The sequence below is a fragment of the Dipodomys spectabilis genome, unplaced genomic scaffold, assembly GCF_019054845.1.
Source record: "Dipodomys spectabilis isolate Male_0828 unplaced genomic scaffold, ASM1905484v1 ptg000009l, whole genome shotgun sequence".
NCBI lineage: Eukaryota > Metazoa > Chordata > Mammalia > Rodentia > Heteromyidae > Dipodomys > Dipodomys spectabilis.
Genome location: NW_024870686.1, coordinates 27141827 through 27160000, shown reverse-complemented (window position 1 = coordinate 27160000; position 18174 = coordinate 27141827). Strand labels below are relative to the sequence as shown.

At 44.7% G+C, this 18174-nt stretch overlaps 1 protein-coding gene across 2 annotated transcripts in view; it reads left to right on the top strand.

Moving 5' to 3' along the window:
• Palld (palladin, cytoskeletal associated protein) overlaps positions 1-18174 on the top strand; it is a 330283-nt gene that overhangs the window by 245150 nt on the left and 66959 nt on the right. The window lies entirely within an intron of this gene.

Below are 18174 nucleotides of genomic sequence, written 5' to 3'. Positions count from 1 at the left end.
CAAGGAGCAGGATTTATAGTCATGAATACCATGGCCAAAGGATAGTACAGAGCAATTTCTTTACAGTGAAAGGAGAAATTATATTAAGTGATAGGAAATCCTGGATGCTTCTATTCCTTACCTCTGGGAGTGAGCTCTGATTCTTCAGAACAAGTACTGGGAACAAAGTATGGGTGTTTAATCACGGAAGGGTACTTTCTTCTGGGAGAAGAGTGCATTCTTAATTTTCAGTAGAGTTCCACATGAGTTAACTGTGAAAGGATTAAATCCTTGAAAACTGCTTTGTTCAGCTTATTGTTCCAGGTTTCCCTCTGGAGTGTGGATGATGTGTTTATTTGACATAATAAATACCACCGTCCACTTTGTTCCAAGAACCAAAAGGCTATGTGTTTGCCGAAGGAATTTCTCAGTTGTTTATATGTAAGAAAACACTGGTCTGTTTTATTGGATGGACCACAGCAGCTTCTTTCTTAAATAGGGAATGCAGAGAGCTGAGCTTTTTCCATACACATCTGAACAAGAGAAACCAGAAACTGGCCTTCAGCACTTCAAATGCCTGGCCAATTCCAACTCCAGAGGGCAAAGGGAGCTAAATTTATTGCAAGCGTGTGTTCCTACAAACACAACTTTGTATTATTGGCATACCCATTGAGGCTGATGTTATACATTTGCTTTCAAGTATTAAATGGGAATATTTGGCATGGGCTAGAGATTGGAGAGAGTTGGAAACCAAACACACACACATGCGCACACACACACACACACACACACACACACACACACACACACACACACACACACCAAAAAATAATCATACTGTTGGCCAAAACTTAAGTGCCAGAACACTGAGAAAGTAACCATTCATTAAACAGCCTGGAGTTTTGTGTTGTGTGTTTAGTTTTGTTTGGGGTTTGTTTTAGGTGAAGGCTACTGTTGCCTTTAATAATAATAATAATAAAAGCACAGATCAACCCATATGAGAAGGGCATTGGTGTGAAATGAAAGCTTTTAATGACTTCTCTAGTACGCGCAACAACAGCAGCCTCCTCTAACAGCTGAAAACTCTCCCACTTACAATTTCCAAAAGGTACTCCTTAAATGGGCATAACTGATGGGTAATTGGCTAGTAAACTACTGAGCAGGCTGAGTCAGAGTGACCTGTTGAAGCCAGCTTCTTGTGAGTGTGTGTGAGAGAGAGAGTGGTGTGTGTGTATGTGTGTGTGTGTGTGTGTGTGTGTGCAGAAAGGGGGAGCAATGGGTAAAGTGAGGGGGGGTGAAAGCAGGCTGCAAGCTTAGCAGAATGTTTGAACAAGACAAAGAGCAGTTCCAGCAACCAAATAAGGAAGTCAGTGCTGAAGTATTTCAGAATAGAAGTGTGTCAGAGACTCAAGGCAATCTGAGGGAGAGTAAAAATAAGCAACAGGATGGCAAAGGGTTTTTGTCTTACTCCTATAAGATCTACAGGGAAAATAATTATCTCTGATCTTTAGACTGGAATGAGAAATGTAAGTTATATCTAGCTTCGTTGGCTTTTTTGTAGACCTGCATCCACGGAAATGTTTATAGAGTCTTTAGGAAACCTTTATTAAATGCGGAAATAATAAGCATCCTTTTGTGAAATGGAGTTATACATTAGAAGTACTATAGCATCCTTTGTATGAGTCACTGGATTTTTTAGCTAAAGACAAGGGAAGTATCCGAAAATAATAACCAAGTCTCAAAACCCATTTTCAGGCATAAGAGCTCCTGTCTTAACAAACTAAATTGTCCATTCAACAGTGTCTAATCCAAATACCTTGGAGTTCACTGGAAAAGATAGCCAATGAAGGCAAATATAAAAAGAAACTCAGAGTGCCCATTTTAATCTTGCTCACGCTGTGTTCACACTCTCTATAGAGAAGCCTATAATGGTTGTCACTCATTATGTGAATTAACACTATTCCTTTTTGGACATTTTGTTGTAGTGTGGAGATAGAGGAGGACAGAGACTTGGAATAGGAATTTCTGATGACACCTAAACATAACTAGAAACACTGTTTAGGTTTTATTTTCTGGGGGGATTTTTTTGTGTCATAAAACTAACATTAAGAGATGACTTCTCTAGTAACTAAGAAACCTACTCATGTCCACAGCTAGTGATAAATCTGGAACATGCCTCCTAAGTCAGAATGTTTTATATCCTCCATAACTCTAAACTATTAGAACTTTAGCATAAGACGGTAGAGAAATGTCCTCTTCTGTTCCCAAGCCAGATACACAACTGGATCAACCACCCTGGTATCAGAAAACACTAGGACACTGCCTAGTAATACAGAAGACTGAGTAGAACTATCTCAACACACAAAGACTGACCACTACATTTATTTATTTTTGCCTGTACCACAGCTTGGAATCAGAGGCTGTGCATTCCTGCTCAGCTTGCGCATTCAGCTAATGTTGTATCATTTTGGTTATATCTCCAGTCTGGCATTTTATTGGTTAATTGGAGAAGGAGTCTCTCAGCCTTTTCTACCCAGGTTGGCTTTGAACTACAATCTTCAAGGTCTCAGTCTTCTGAATAGATAGGATTCCAGGCTTGAGCCATTGGTTTCTAACTGGATAAGTTTAGAATGCAGTACCCTCCAGTGCCAAAATACAGTCCCCTAAAAGTTTCACATAAACTCTATTTAATATGCCACCTTTTTTCACTCTTCTAGAAAATGGACTTAAAAGAAAAGTTTATCGTCATTAGCAAAGAACTGAATATTAAAGTGAGACACTATGTCTTATTTTATACTCACCAATTAGCAATTTTAATCTTAAACTTTAATTAATCATAAATTAATTTTAAATTTTGCAACGTGTGTCAAGAGCTATAAAAGTAACATTGGATCCCCAAACTATACTTTCCAGTGTTTGTCTTAAGGCAATAATTTAAAAGTGGAAAAAATGTATAAACATGAAAATACTTGATGTAACATTATCTTTCACATTCTGAAAGAAAAAAATCTAGGAGCCAGTAAGAGAAAACTAATTCTCTTCTCTTAATCCATGGAATATTATACAGCAACTAAGACTAGTCATGATTAAGGCTACAAAACAGAAACATTTATAATAAATGCTGTATAATGCCAAAATTTTGCAATTAGTATGCCTATGCTTTGCTGTATTTTTAAAAAGGGGAAAATAATAGTGTCTGTAAATTGTGTATATATTTTTATTGTTGTTCTTATATTAGTGCTTTTAAATAAGAACATTTCTAAAGACAATAAAAGACAGATAGGAAGTAGTTTCCAGAATAGGAAAGATCCAAGGCTCTCTGGTTATCTGCACAACAAACATAAGTCACAAAGTTCTGTTTGTATAGTTAATGGCACTATGCAAGAGTGTGGCTTATAGAATCCTTTTATTTATCGGCCTATGTCACATGTTTGAAGAAAACAAAGTTAGTCATAGTAATCAGTAACAAAAAACAAAAGCAACTGCTTCAGGTATTGGGACCAATTCTCTGTGTCCCTTAGTATAGCTTTAAATAATGAAAGGTATGGGAAGGGAGGTGAAGGGTAAACAAAGGAGGAGGCTGCAATGCTTGGTAAGAAATGTATGCATTATCCTGCCCATGTAATTGTAACCCCTCTGTACAGTATGTTCTCAAATAAAATAAAATAAAATTAAAAAATAAATAAATAATGAAAGGTAGCCAAAGACCCACAGAGTCTGTTTAGCATTAAAACCATTTATAGGCTGGACACCTATACTCTGTCCATATTCTTTGAGAAGGATTTTTTGGCCTTCTCAAATGCTGGAGGTCCTTGATTAAAGTAAAAAAAAAACAACTGAGATCTCAGCATTCTAAACTCTATTTTCAGAAGAACCCATTGATTGATTGACTGGTGATTAATTGGAAACAAAGTTTCAACTATGTAGCCCAAACTGGCCTCAAAGTCACTGTCTTCCTGTCTCAGACTCCTGAGTGCTAAAATTATGAGAGATTTCCAGTTCATGAATCTTAAAATGCAAAATTCACTTAATCTGGAATACATCCATTCTGATGATCACTCTCCTACTGGAACCAACTAGAAAAAAATAGTGATTAGAAAGTGCTTTTTATAAATCGGCTCATTTTAATTACTCCATTTACAAGGAAAAATTGAGACTTAAAACAAGGCCAAGAAATCAATATATTTTTATGAGATTTCCTACGTTCTAATAGCTATTTAGTAATTATAGACCGTTGGTGTAATCATCTTATCCAACCCCCTATAGGGCAGACCTAAAAACAGAGACACGGACTTGAAGTGAATTGTGCAAGATTCCACAGTGAGTTAATGGCAGAGCCAGCTCCTGTGTTGAATACGGTATTTAAATCTCTAAGATGTTTCTCTCTCAGGGCTCTGCTTACTGTCCTTCCCTTCTTGCTCTCCTTCTGTGAGGAAATTAAACAGCATTTAGATCAGTCTTGTTCTGACATACTAAGAATTTGGCCTGGAGATGGTAATAATTTTAACAGTGTGTTTCATCCAGTTAAGTATTTAGAATATCACGTCTTTGGTAACAGTGTCAACAACAAAAATGCATAAACTTCTTGGTAGTCATACCGAGTTGCACCTTGCAGAGTGCTTTCCCCATCTCATTTAATCCTGTATTGATCCATGGAGTAGGCAAGAGTACTGCCTCCATTTTACCAGAGGATGAAACTGAGACATGGGTAGATTAAATAACTCAGTCAAAGCCATACACCTGGCAAATGAGGAAGTTGGAATTCAAAGCCAAAGCACCAGCTCTTCTGCCTACACTCACATTGCTGCAGGAGATAAAGTATCCAAAGTAGATGGCACATCCCTTGAAACAGCCAAAGGTAGGAGAGAAGAAAGAATGCTATCTTCAGCTGAGATGATAGCATTCTTCACCAGGAAACCGTTCTCCAGGTAGGAATCTGTAAATTTCAATATGAGAACAAGCATTACAGGACAACTCTAAAGAGTACTTGCAAAAAGAAAACTATGATGGGCTGGGAAGGTGGCTCAGTGGTAGAGCACTTGCCTTGCATGCATGAGGCCCTGGGTTCAATTCTCAGCACCACATAAGCAAAAAGAAAAAAAAGCCGGAAGTGGTGCTGTGGCTCAAGTGGTAGAGCACTAGGCCTTGAGCTGAAGAGCTGAGGGACAGCACCCAGGCCCAGAGTTCAGGCCCCACGACCGGACCCCAAAAAAAGAAAACTATGATGGACAGGTAGTTTGAAATAGTACAATATAATGCCAGGAAAAGAATTGCTGATGTGATGATATCTGTTTATTAAGTGAGAATCTCAGAATGAGTTGTTAAGTAACAAATGGCTCTGTATCTGGGGGCTATCCATGAATCCTACTATGTCAGTGATTCGGGAGCGTGGGGGATGGATTTGGTGAAGACAAATGCTCTACTTGTCTACAACATCCAAGCTCCAAACATAGGAGATATACAGGTAATCCAGAAAGAATGTATTCTGTTGTAGAGGAAAGGATAAAGCCTCTCCTGGGGGATGTCAACCTCTCCTGCGGCCTTCACAGGTTTTCTTCTAGCCTGGGGTATTTAGTTGCCATCATAGAACTAAATGGCTTCATATTACTGCCGTGTATGCTTAAAGCTCCACATATGCCAGGCACAATGGCGCATACCTATAATCCCAGCGCTTGGGAAGTTGAGCCAGGAGAATTACAAATTCAAGGCCAGCCAGGGCTGCATAATGAGACTCTTATCTATAAGTGAATGAATGAATGAATGACTAAATGAATTGAAACTATACATTTGTAAACTAGTAACTAGTGCTGGAAATAGAAGCTCTTCACCAAATATTTATCTGATTAAATTGAGTTGATTATATCCCTTTTGTTGATCTCTGTTCCTTTTATTCTACCTCATGGTATTTAAGTGTTCAGGTTTTTCTTGGGGGGGGTCATTTATCCTCTTTAATAGAATATATATTTTTTGTTCATATATGTAGGTATGTTAATATGGGCATGTCTCATGTAGTATACATTTTATAAAAAATAATACTAAGACAGAAAAGTTAAAGGTGATGAGCATAAGTATAAAGAGATGTTTTGAAACTACGTCTCGTCACTCCATGTCCTGTTGTTGAAGAGTGCTGTCTGTGTAATAATCTCTTTGGAAAGCAATGTCCTATGTCAAATGAGGGTACGTTTTACGTCTGATTCCAATACTAGCTTGGTGGAGAGATCAAACCATCCAACCCCTCCACTGAACAGATGAGGAGACATGTGACTAAAGGACTGTGTGGCAAGACCTCACAGCCAAGTAGACTGGCAAGATTTCCATGAAATGTTTTGTCATATTGAAAGCCTGAGTAGGTAGAGGATAGTAATAAACCAAGCTTATGAATTGTTTTTACCAGAGTCTTGATTTTGTTAGCAGAGTATGCTCATTTGACCACAAACGAGTTGGAATCAAAAGGGAAATCTTAAGGCATTTTTTAAGTGAGAAGTAGGGTATTTTGCAGAAGAGATAGAAATACTACTGTTTCAATAGACAGCCCTGGGAGAGGTGGCTATGTAAATGAAGGAGTAGGTGATCAGGGAAGAATCAGCAACTGAAGGCCAACCTGGCGCCACTTCTTCACATGGTGTTAACTCATTCTTTAGGCACGAAGTCCCACTCTAAGTGCTGCAGGGACTTTTGTTAGGCCTTTTATGGGTATCCATATGAAGGAACCATTGTGCGTCTTCACCTACGCTCCAGGAATTCACTTTCAGTGGGCAGTTTTATTTTCCCAGATGTGCAGATTATTCACAAGAGAGTTATGAGTAATTAACTTGTAAAAGAAATGTCCAAATGAGTGAACAACTGCAAAGCACCTGTTATGAACAGCTGATTTTGTCTCCTTGTGTAGATTGTACAGAGCTTGAGAATGCAAGATCATGTTTTTCTTCTTTGAAAAGCATGTGACACCTACTAGTTTAGGTTCACACAGAATGTAACCATGAATAGAGAATTGATGGCGTAACTTGTTTTTACTGCTAATAAAGGAAAAGTGTCAAAGGTCCAGACAGACATCAGATCCCTAAAATTAGGACTTTATTATGGTATTTATGGGTCTTAAGCACTTTGTGGGTCCCTTTTTCCATTAAAAATAAATATATTAAACTTCAACTAGGTGCTGGTGGTTCACACCTATAATCCTAGCTAACTCGGGAGGCTGATATCTGGGGATATTGTAGTGTGAAGTCAGCCTGTGAGACTTTTTTTTTTTTTTTTTTGGTCAGTCATGGGGCTTCAACTCTGGGCTTGGGCGCTGTCCCTGTGCTCTTCAGCTCAAGGCGAGCACTCTACTGCTTAAGCCACATTGCCACTTCCAGTTTTCTAGTGGTTTATTGGAGATAAGAGTCTCAAGGACTTTCCTGCCCGGGCTGGCTTTGAACTGTGATCCTCAGATCTCATCTTCCTGAGTAGCTAGGATTATAGTCACCAGTGCCAGGCTGTGAGACTCTTATCTCCAATTAATCACCAAAATCCAGAAGTAGAGCTGTGGCTCAAGTGGTAGAGAGTGCTAGTCTTGAACACAGCCTAGGGACAGCACCTACTCCCAGAGTTCAAGCCCAGACCAGCAAAAAATAAATAAATAAACAAATAAATAAAAGACTTCTAGGTAATAAATATTATGAAGACAAAGATAAATATAATCCAATCTGGATTTATTATGTTAGAGTCATTATATATATATATATATATATATATACATATATATATATATTATAGAGTCATTCATTTATACTCATTTCTTTTCTTCTGAGTTTAAAGCAGTAAACTGTTTAACTGAGAATAAACTGTTTTAAACTGAGATTAAAATGCTTTCCACAAGTGCAGAGGGTTCACCCATTGTACCTACCACATCTAATGTGTAAATTGGCCCTGCCTAAAGATGGTGGGCAAAATCACTCATAAAACAACAACAAGCCTTGTCTACGTTTTCCTCTACCATAACAAAGAACATTGTTAACCACATACATTAACTCATTTCTTCTATTTTTTGCTGATGCTTCTCTGTGGGCTTTGGGCAGCTCAAGGCTCATGGATCTCTTACTCAAGTAAGAGTCTAGCTCAGCCAGAGAGTCTCCCAGCCCCATGCCCTACCAGGTTTATTCAGGTAGAATCTTTTGGTTGTAGGATGACTACCATGCATGCTTTTAACTGCTCTAGAATGCTAAACATCTGCCTGAATCCTCTAAACTGGAGTTTTGATCAGACCAGTTTACTCATTACTGATTACACAGCTTTGTGAAGTGTCATGTAGAGGACAAAGAAACAAGGGAACAATGACACCAAAGTTATGTCAAGCTTCTACTTGTACCGCCCACAGTGAAGCTGGAATAAAAACCATCACCACCTATAAGCTCATGAACAGGCTGTAACAAAGGGCTAACACAGGGACCTGCCCAACTCCCCGTAAATGGACTCTAATGAGGCCTTGTGCACAGGGTGAGATACTTATTTGAAGAGAGCTTGGTTTTAAAATTGGCCAGGCTGCATTTAGTTTTTAGGTTGTTGTTGTTTCTTTCCCCTTGCCTTGAAAATTTCATTTTCCAAATTTTATTTCGTCAACTCTATTCCAAAAGTCTATCATTTGTTGGTCACCGTGGCTCATGCTTTTAATCATAGCCCTTTGAGAAGAATCAGGAGAATCTGAAGGTTCATAGTTTAAGGTTGGCCCAGCCTCTCCCCCCCGAAAAAATTAACATGACCCTATCTCCACAAACAACTTGGGAATTATGGCTGTAATTCCAGCTACTTTGGAGGTATAGGTAAAAGGGGTCAGGTCCAAGGCCAGACCTGGACAAAAAGCGTAAGACCCTATGTTGAGAACTACTTAAAGCAGAAAAAGGTGGGGAGGGGGGAGAGTAAAGGGTGGAGGAAGCGGGGAGGGAAAGAAGGAAGGAGGGATGGCAAGGTCAGTTGTACTGAGAACTCACATTATGGATGTGAAAGGTTTGGTAGTGGCAAGGTGTTCTAGTATGTTTGTGTCTTTTATAACACTACCACAATAGTTTGTTTTAAAGAGAAATTTGATCTCAGTTTCAGAGGCTGGAAAGCCCATGTTCGAGACCCAGCATCTCCTGAGGGCCTTCTCGTCGGGTCATCACGGGTGATGGGCACCTTTATGCAATTGTGCATGAGCAAGAGTCAGAAACATTGAAGGAGAGGACTGGGAAGGTGGCTCAGTGGTAGAGTGCTTGCCTTGCATGCATGAGGCCCTGGGTTCGATTCCTCAGCACCACATAAGCAGAAAAAGCGGGAAGTGGTGCTGTGGCTCAAGTGGTAGAGTGCTAGCCTTGAGCTGAAGAACTGAGGGACAGTGCCCAGGCCCAGAATTCAGGCCCCACGACCAACAAAAAAGAAAAAAAAACAACAAAGAAAAGAAACATTGTTGGAGAGAGGGAGCGAGAGAAGGGAGAGCAGGCACACAAAGTCGTCCTTTTATCTGGATCATGATAACTAATGCACAACTGGTCTATCAGAGTTAATCCATTCCTTACAACCTCCCAACACTACTGCAGTGGTTTCCAGTCTGTTCTTTGGGGGGAGACGTTCACACTACAGCAGGTTGTAGAGATGACAGGTTTATCTGAGTTAGGAAGATAGGCCAACTCCATCCTTCTGTAAACATAGTGCCCTACACGTGTGTAGCCTATTGAAGCCCGTGCATTCCTCCGCATTCACGTCATCCTTCTGAACAAGATGCTAACCCCACTGCAATGCCATCACCAAAGTGGTCTTACTTCCTGGATTCCTAGGTCCTCCAGATAGACAATTCATCTGGCTGTTTTCTTAATGCCCAGTGACATATGTCATCCAATTCCTTGTAACGGTGTCACCAGAAGTAATTGCACCAGGAGAATCAGCTGAGAAAATGTCTGCTCATCTCACCTATTCAGCTGCCATTGAGATGAACATGAAATAAGTCATTCTAATCTCATGATTGCATTTTTGTCAAGTATCTGTCACCACATTTATAAGCTTACAAGTTTCCTTTGCAGAGCAGAGTTAAACTAACCAGTCATGAGATTATAAAAAACTAATCAGGGATGGTAGCAGAAAAACAAAGGAGGAGGTAACAATGCTCAATAGGAAATGGACTCATTACCTTATTCATGTAGCTGTAACCCCTCTGTACAGTATCTTTACAATAAACAAATAGATATATAAAGAAAAAACGAATCATTCACTCAGTAGTGCCCCCTAAAAAGGCAAATTCCTACTTCTAGCTCTCCCTCTAGTAACTTACTAGTAATTCTAGTGGAATCTATGGACCATTTTATCTGAGGTCAGCCTTCCATTTCGATTTGGAAAAGGATAATCAGTAATGAGTCATGTCCCAGCAGGACATGTTTTAGATGCTGACAGAACTATTCAGGGTCAAGCAGATATTATTGTTCAGAAAGTTTGCAGTGATAGATTGTTAACCAAGATCTTAGTAGTGGGCGTTAGGTTATCAATTTTATATGCACATATACCTTTCACTCCAATCTTATATTCCCTGGAATTTGGACTCTAGAATTGATGACTGACATCACAGTTCCTCTAGCTAGCTGTTTGGTTGAGTAAATTCTGTGAACTCTCTATGTTCTTTCTCCCCACTACACATACACACACACACACACACACACACACACACACACACACACACACACAAGCACACTTCATCTATACGAACATGGTGCTGTTGCCCTGACATTTTAGAATATCTTTGCAGCGGCAGTCCAGGGTTAATGTTTTTACCTCTACTTTACAAATGATAAAACAACTCTCAGAAACCATCTATAGGATAGCATATAGTATCTACCGGCAGTAGATGTTGCTAAATCATAGCATTTGATATACCTCTTCATGGAATATGTTATTTCCAATATAAATACATATAATATGTACACGTGGGGGCTAGGAAGGTGGCTCAGTGGTAGAGTGCTTGCCTCACATGCATAAGGCCCTGGGTTTGATTCCTCAGCACCACATAAGCAGAAAAAAACTGGAAGTGGCGCTGTGGCTCAAGTGGTAGAGCGCTAGCCTTGAGCTGAAGAGCTGAGGGACAGTGCCCTGGCCCAGAGTTCAGGCCCCACGACCAACAAAAAAATAAATTAATTAAATGTACATGTACCATTTATATTTTCATATATGAAACTGTTGGCACTTATTTTATCCCAAATACATACATACACACCTGTCTATGTCTATATCTGTATCTATCTATGATTTCACTCTACCATGTTCATTGAATACCATTAGTTTTTTCTATTCTTTTCACCCTTTTAGCTTTTAACTACCTACCATTCACTGTTGTCATTTATGAGATTATGAATAAGAGAAAGAAGTAATGATTCTAAGTATTACTTTCACCCATTCTACATCTCCCCAAACTCACTTGGAAAATTGAACAAAATGCTTTACTGCAAATTAAATTTGCCTATTTCAGCCACGCTGTGGTACTTAACTCTCAATCTGCATAGGAGGACAGCTATGGGGAAGGGAAAGGCCTACATGTTTTACTCTCTGCGTACTTCCTCTGCCCTAACCTCCACAGAACCCTTGAATGTGAACTAAAGGGGAATGAGGAGCAAAACATGGAAAGAGGAAGTAGTGGAATGAAATCTTTGCAGTACAGAAAAGCTTAGAGTGTTTTTTTAAGCTTGGCAGAAATTCTCCTTGCCCATGTTGACTGCTAATCTCTGAACACCTCTTCCATACTTCATTCATAAAATACAAAAAATACAAAGGTGAAAACGTTACAATAGTCCTCGCTTTGCATCAGCCCCTGAGGTCCTCTGTGCTTTCCACACTGAAAATAAGAACGAGCCTGCATGAGCACATCCTAACCTGTAGCCGGTGGAGAGATGGCAGCTCTAAGAGCTCCTCTTTCTGCTCTTGATAAATGAATATGTTTTCTCCCCTCATCAACCTTCCTCCTCTCTTCCACCCTTCACTCACTTTCTCATGGATGGGAAACCCTGAAAATGGTAGTAACAGATGGCTGGCTATTCATGCGTTTGGTTGTCATACCCTAAAGTCACAAAAATATAAGAACTGTGAATTTAAAATGCAGCAAACGGATCCCATTACGATGTCAGTAAGAAAGCATCAGAGTTCCACAGTTCGTAACACAGACCATAAGTCTGTAGATCGCTTTAGAGCCTGTCCTTCCATGTCACATGGCAACCTGTGAGCCAACCCTGCCACCTGATGTCCGGTGGAGTCAGTGTCATTGTCCAAAGGCCATTGGACAGAGGGATGAACAAACTACAAATTCAAAGAAAGGGCAAAGTGTCTTCATGAAAGGCTGCATTTCCTACTTTTAAAAATTTTCCCCATGCCCAGAGAAATGTTGGCCTATTGCCCTCTCTGAATTGAAGATAGTGGTGCCTTATGCCTAGGAAGGTATGTTAAAAAATAAAATAAAATAGGTTACAGAATCATATGTAATGATGACCTAATCTATGTTCTACATCTGTATTTAGCTACGTATACAAAAACCTGGAAAAGTATACGCTACACAGTTAACAGTGTTTACTTGTGGGGGGTAAAATGAAAGAATGACATTCATTTCTGGTTTGTATATCTTGCACACATCATTTTTCATCTAGAAAGAGAGATTAGGGGACAAAGAGAAAGTGGGTGAAAAAATATCTAGTTGAGGGGCTGGGAAGGTGGCTTAGTGGTAGAGTGCCTGTCTTGCATGCACAAGGTCCTGGGTTCTATTCCTCGGCACCACATAAGCAGAAAAAGCTGGAAGTGGTGCTGTGGCTCAAGTTGTAGAGCGCTCACCTTCAGCTGAAAAGCTGAGGGACAGTGCCCAGGCCCAGAGTTCAGGCCCCACAACTGACACACACACATAACACACACACACACACACACACACACAAATCTGGTTTAGGATTGTAAGCCTAAAAACCCTGTCATGAATATCAGGAATGAAAGTAAGGAGCAAATTACTAGGCCACTTATACTAGTAGTCCTCTAGCTATTCAAATCTAGTTGGCGTTTATTAGCATTTGCCTGATGATTACAGAAGCCTCCTAGCCATGCCTCCCTGCCTGGGCTCTGTCTCCCATTGGCTTAGCAAGGCCTACAGTGGGACTCATGTAGGTTCAATACATGTTCATACATTTTCACTCATTCATTCATTTCACTGATAGTTTATTGTGTGTCCACAAGTTGGTCTTCATGGTTAAGAAATACACACTCTTGCAAGAGAAACAGATCGGAAGAACTGGAAGGTAGATGCTAGCCCAGCTACTAGAGGATTATTCACAGAGCCAGGCTGTCCTTGAGGTTGAATTAGGGCCTGGGCACTGTCCCTGAGCTTTTTCACTCAAGGCTAGTGCTCTACCACTTTGAGCCACAGCACCACTTCTGGTTTTCTGGTGGTGAATTGAAGACGAGAGTCTCATGGACTTTCCTGCCCAGGCTGGCTTTGAACCATGATCCTCAGACCTCAGCCTCCTGAGTAGCTAGGAAATTACAGGTGTGAGCCACCAGGACCCAGCCTTAATTCTGGAACTCAGTGAACCCAATTTCCGGCTTTAACATACTGGTATATAAATCCTCTCGGTGTAAAAGTTTAAAACAAGTGACTGGGGCCTTCAGCAGTTTATGACAGAAGAGGAACAGGAGGTGGAAGGATGGGAACTTGGTTCTAGAGGTTTGTTTAATGAGAATACAATGCATCTCTGGCCACAAGCACTCCCAGACTTATTGATCCATTTGTGCATGGAGCAGAGTGAATGGAAATCGGGAAAATATTCTTTGGAAATCGAGAACTTTTTTTTCTTAGGAAAGAAACATGCATGGGGTGGGCGTGTGCTTTTTCCACCTGAACCTGCACATTTTGCTGGTCCAGACAAATCCACCCCCAGAGCTGCCCTCCCTTCCTCTTGGCCACTTCCATCCTCCGAACTTTCCCTTCCCTTCCCCCCCGGAACGCCCCCCAAGGACGCCTCTTTCCAGTCTGTACAAGAAACACCGAATTAAACAAGAACATCAACCTTAGCCGTCAGCCAACCTCTCTGAATGGCTTAGAAAAGTTAACTTCTTTCCCGTTATCAATTCACCAAAGTTCCAGGGAAGCCACACATATCTCCACGTGGCTTCTCCCAGGATGGGATCGGCGACTGGAAAGAATCAAAGATTGGGACCACGTTAGAAAGGGCGGGGGGAGGGATCCAGGCACCCTCCTAACCTGCCCCCCCATCCCCGCTTCCCAGCGCCCCCCCCCCCCAGCCACGCCTCCGGTGCCTGGCTGGTGCAGACCAGACCCGAGGCCGCCGCTGGACTCTTATTTTGAAGGAGGCGGGCTGAGCGGACTCCGGGTCCGCCCGCGCGGGCGCTGGCTATATAGAGCCGGTACCTGCCCGGCGCGCGCCAAGGAGCCCGCAGCGCCCTCGGCCCGGCCCGCGCCGCGCCCACGGGAGATCGGGGAGCCCGGGGCGCACGCCTTGAGAGCCCACGGTAGGAGCCCGGGGTGCGCTGCCGGGGTGTGAACTGGAAGGGAGCGGAGGGAGGGTGCGGGGCAAGGGAGGGCGCAGAGCCGTGGGGCGGGAGGGGCAGGGGGGCGGGGCGGGGGGGGGACTCAGGGGGCGCAGGGGTGCGGGGCGGGAGGGCGCAGAGCCGTGGGGCGGGAGGGGGGGCGCAGGGGTGCGGGGCGGGGGGGCGCAGAGCCGTGGGGCGGGAGGGGGGGGCGCAGGGGTGCGGGGCAAGGGAGGGCGCAGGGGTGCAGGGCGGGGGGGACTCAGGGGGCGCAGGGGGGCGGGGCGGGGGGGCAGGGGGGCGGGGGTGCGGGGTGGGGGGGGGCGCAGAGCCGCAGGGGGGGCGGGGCGGGGGGGGGACTCAGGGGGCGCAGGGGTGCGGGGCAAGGGAGGGCGCAGAGCCGTGGGGCGGGAGGGCGCAGGGGTGCGGGGCGGGGGGGGCAGGGGGGCGGGGCGGGGGGGGGCGCAGAGCCGTGGGGTGGGAGGGGGGGCGCAGGGGTGCGGGGCGGGGGGGGCGCAGGGGTGCGGGGTGGGGGGGGCGCAGAGCCGCAGGGGGGCGGGGCGGGGGGGCGCAGGGGGGCGGGACGGTCTCCGGCCTCGCACCCCCTCCCCTCCCTCCACTCCCTCCCTCCACCCCCCCACCCCGCCCACACCCCGCTGCAGACGGCCGGTCCGCCCCCCCTGGCTTCCCCGGGCCCCGCGCGCGGGCGATGCTCTCCTCCCGCCCCCGGCGCCCCCGGCGCCCCCGGCGCCCCCGGCTCCCCCGGCTCCCCCGGCGCCCCCGGCGCCCCCGGCTCCCCCGGCGCCCCCGGCGCCCCCGGCTCCCCCTCTGCGCGCCGGCGGCGGCGGCGGTCGCGGGGCTGCGGGCGGCGTCGCGGGGCGGGGGGGGCTGGGAGGGGAGGATGACCTCATCCCCCGGCTGGCTGGGGGAGGGGGAGGGTCCCTCCCACCCGAGCCGAGGGGGTGTGGGGTGGGGGGTGCGCCCTCGCCCCTCCCCAGGCCTCACCTCGCCTTCTCCACGGGACTCCTCGTGTTGGCGCCATTCCTGGGAAGTCTGTCGCCTAACTTGGGGGGGGTTCCCACCGCCGGTGGGGGGGGTGCAGACCTCTGCTCCCCCCCCCCTCACGCCCGCGGGTCCCGAAGGAAGCCGGCTGCCCGGACTTTGAAGGGGAGGGGGGCTTCCCGCCTTTTGCCTTATGTCACCCCGGGTGCGTGGGGCCCAAGACTCCAGAAAGGAGCGGGGCGGGGCGGGGCGGGGCGGGGGGGGGGGGCAGCCAGCCTCGGGCCCGCAGTCTTCTTCCCACCCTGCCAAGTTGGGTCTGGGAGCGGGGAGCCGCAGGCCCCGGCAAGCCTTCTCCCTGGTTTTCTGGGAGACACGGGACTTGGGTAATGAGCCTGGGAGCAGGCGCCCCGGATCCAGGGTCTGTCTCCAGGACACTCCGGAGCCTCCCTCATCATCCTCCTCTCCCCCACCCCCATCCCCAGGCCTGGCCTCAGCCAGCCTGCCTGATGGGGGTTAGGAAGGTTTCTGTGGGCACTGGCCCAAGAGCTGCCCCTTCCAGAGGGAAAGCCCCGAGAGGGGTTCTTTCTGGAGGGCACGGCTCAGAGGTGGCATCTTTCTCAGTGTCAGTTTATGACCCTCCCCCCCCACCCCGCCACCAGCCAAGATCTGGCAGGCTTTTGCTCTTAAGTGCCTAGAGATTGGACTGGGATTTGATTTTTCTCCCCTAGGCTGTTGATATTGACTGATAAGAGTATGACAGTACCTCTGTGCTTTGGGGGGCTTGTAAGATTTTTTTTTTTAATCAGGCAGTTAAACAACCAGCCTGGTAAGAATGGACAAGAGCTAAATCACCCAGAATTTGTTTTTTTTCAACTAATTCCGAAGACTTTTTTCTTCTTCTGATTGGTGTGTGCACCTGTGCGCGCGCATGCTCTTACATTAAGTAAAATGAATGGGAGTGGTCGGTGCCGGACCCCAGACAACTTGCCGAAGAGATGGAGTCTGCACTGTGAGGAACAAAACAAGCCCACCTCCCAACCAAGTCTTTGGCTGAATGGGGAGCCCTGTGGCCAGCCCTGTAGCTCGGGCTTCTGTGATTGTTGAAGTCCGTGAATCCTAGCATTCTGGTAGCAGGCAATGGTTCCGAAGCTCACCTGCCTGCAGTGGCTCCCAGTGAGAACACTACTTACTCTATAGCCACTAGGTAGATGCCTCGCTTTATAGTAGCCTTGGTAAAGCTTCATTATATTCTTAGGAGCTCTAGATAAAGTTTCCAGATGATTGGTTTTAAGCTTCCTAAAGATATCCAGAGGGGGGAAAAATTGAATAGGCCTTTATTACCAGGCCTTATGCTTGATCTTCAAATTTTTACCTAAAACTAGTGCTTTGTTTGGTTTGGTTTTTACTTTTGTCATGGTCTGTTTTGCTTATAGTACTTTTGAGTGGACGTTGCTTCCTTTTTACCAATATATTCACTTCCCCAGGTTATAGGAAATCTGTAGCTCTCATCAAGTTGAAACTACTAATTATCACTGAAACAAAAAGCACTTCCTGAAAATTACCAAAGAATCTCTTCTGCTCAAAATGCCAAAGCCTGATTTCAAGAGGAAGTTGTTAATTTCATCAGTTATCCAAAGAATGTTTCATTTTCCCCTTTCTATCTGGTTATCCTTGATGATCAGAAGAACTCATCTCTTGTGTACATTTTCACATATATTATTATTCTTTCGGCATTTGCTTCTGGAACTCTAAATAACCCTTGGGCAATTAAAAGTTCACTATACTCCAGAAATAACCTACCATTTAATATTTTTGCCCAGTAAGCCTCTTCTTCAAGTAACCAGAAGAAGTAACCATACATTTTCTTAAAACAAGGATTTATTAAAATAGTACTAAAGGCTTCTCTGAAAAGTACTCCAATTATCTTTTACCGGTTAGGCCATGCTAGTGATGTTCTTTTGTGACATACTGCAAGAAATGGACTCTACTAGACCTTGAGGAAAGGTGTAGGGGTGGTAAGGAGTTTCTCCAGAACAAGATGATCCATTCAGTTTCCCAAGTTTCTGGCTCTAGAGATGACTTCAGAGAGCACTGAGTCAAGTGATCTCTTACAGGGAAGGTCTGTATCTACACATCAGAAGATAAAGAATTGCAGATGGGAGGTGAAAAGGGTTTCCTCCAAGGAGATTCAATGAATAGAAGAAAGCAAGGCCCATTGTTACAGAAAAGGCGTGGGGATAACAGGAGTTGAGCACACAGGAAGTGGTAGGGAGGTGGAAGGGAGGGAGACACACCATTGTGTGGCTGGTGACAGGACAGTTTTCTGTCCAGCTGTTGATGTCAGGCACAGATCTCTTCCTGACAGCAGATCTGAGCTGTCTATTTGTTATGTTCTTTAAGGCTAACCATAATTGGTAACATGAGCCATTCCGGTTAGGTGAGCTGCTCTTGCTTGCGTATTTTGGAGAATGACTTCCAGGGAACAAACTGAAAATGTAGGATGGTTAGCAAATGGGAGCTTGGAGTCTTTCTCGCTCTAGGGATGATGCCCCAACTGCCAAAGCATTACTTCCATGGCAAGCAAAGCTGGTGATTTTCACAGCCTGGCACAGACTGCTGGAAGGCAGAAAGGCTTGTTGGATGGAAAAGATTTCCTCCTGAGGGAGCAGTTGCCATTTGCAG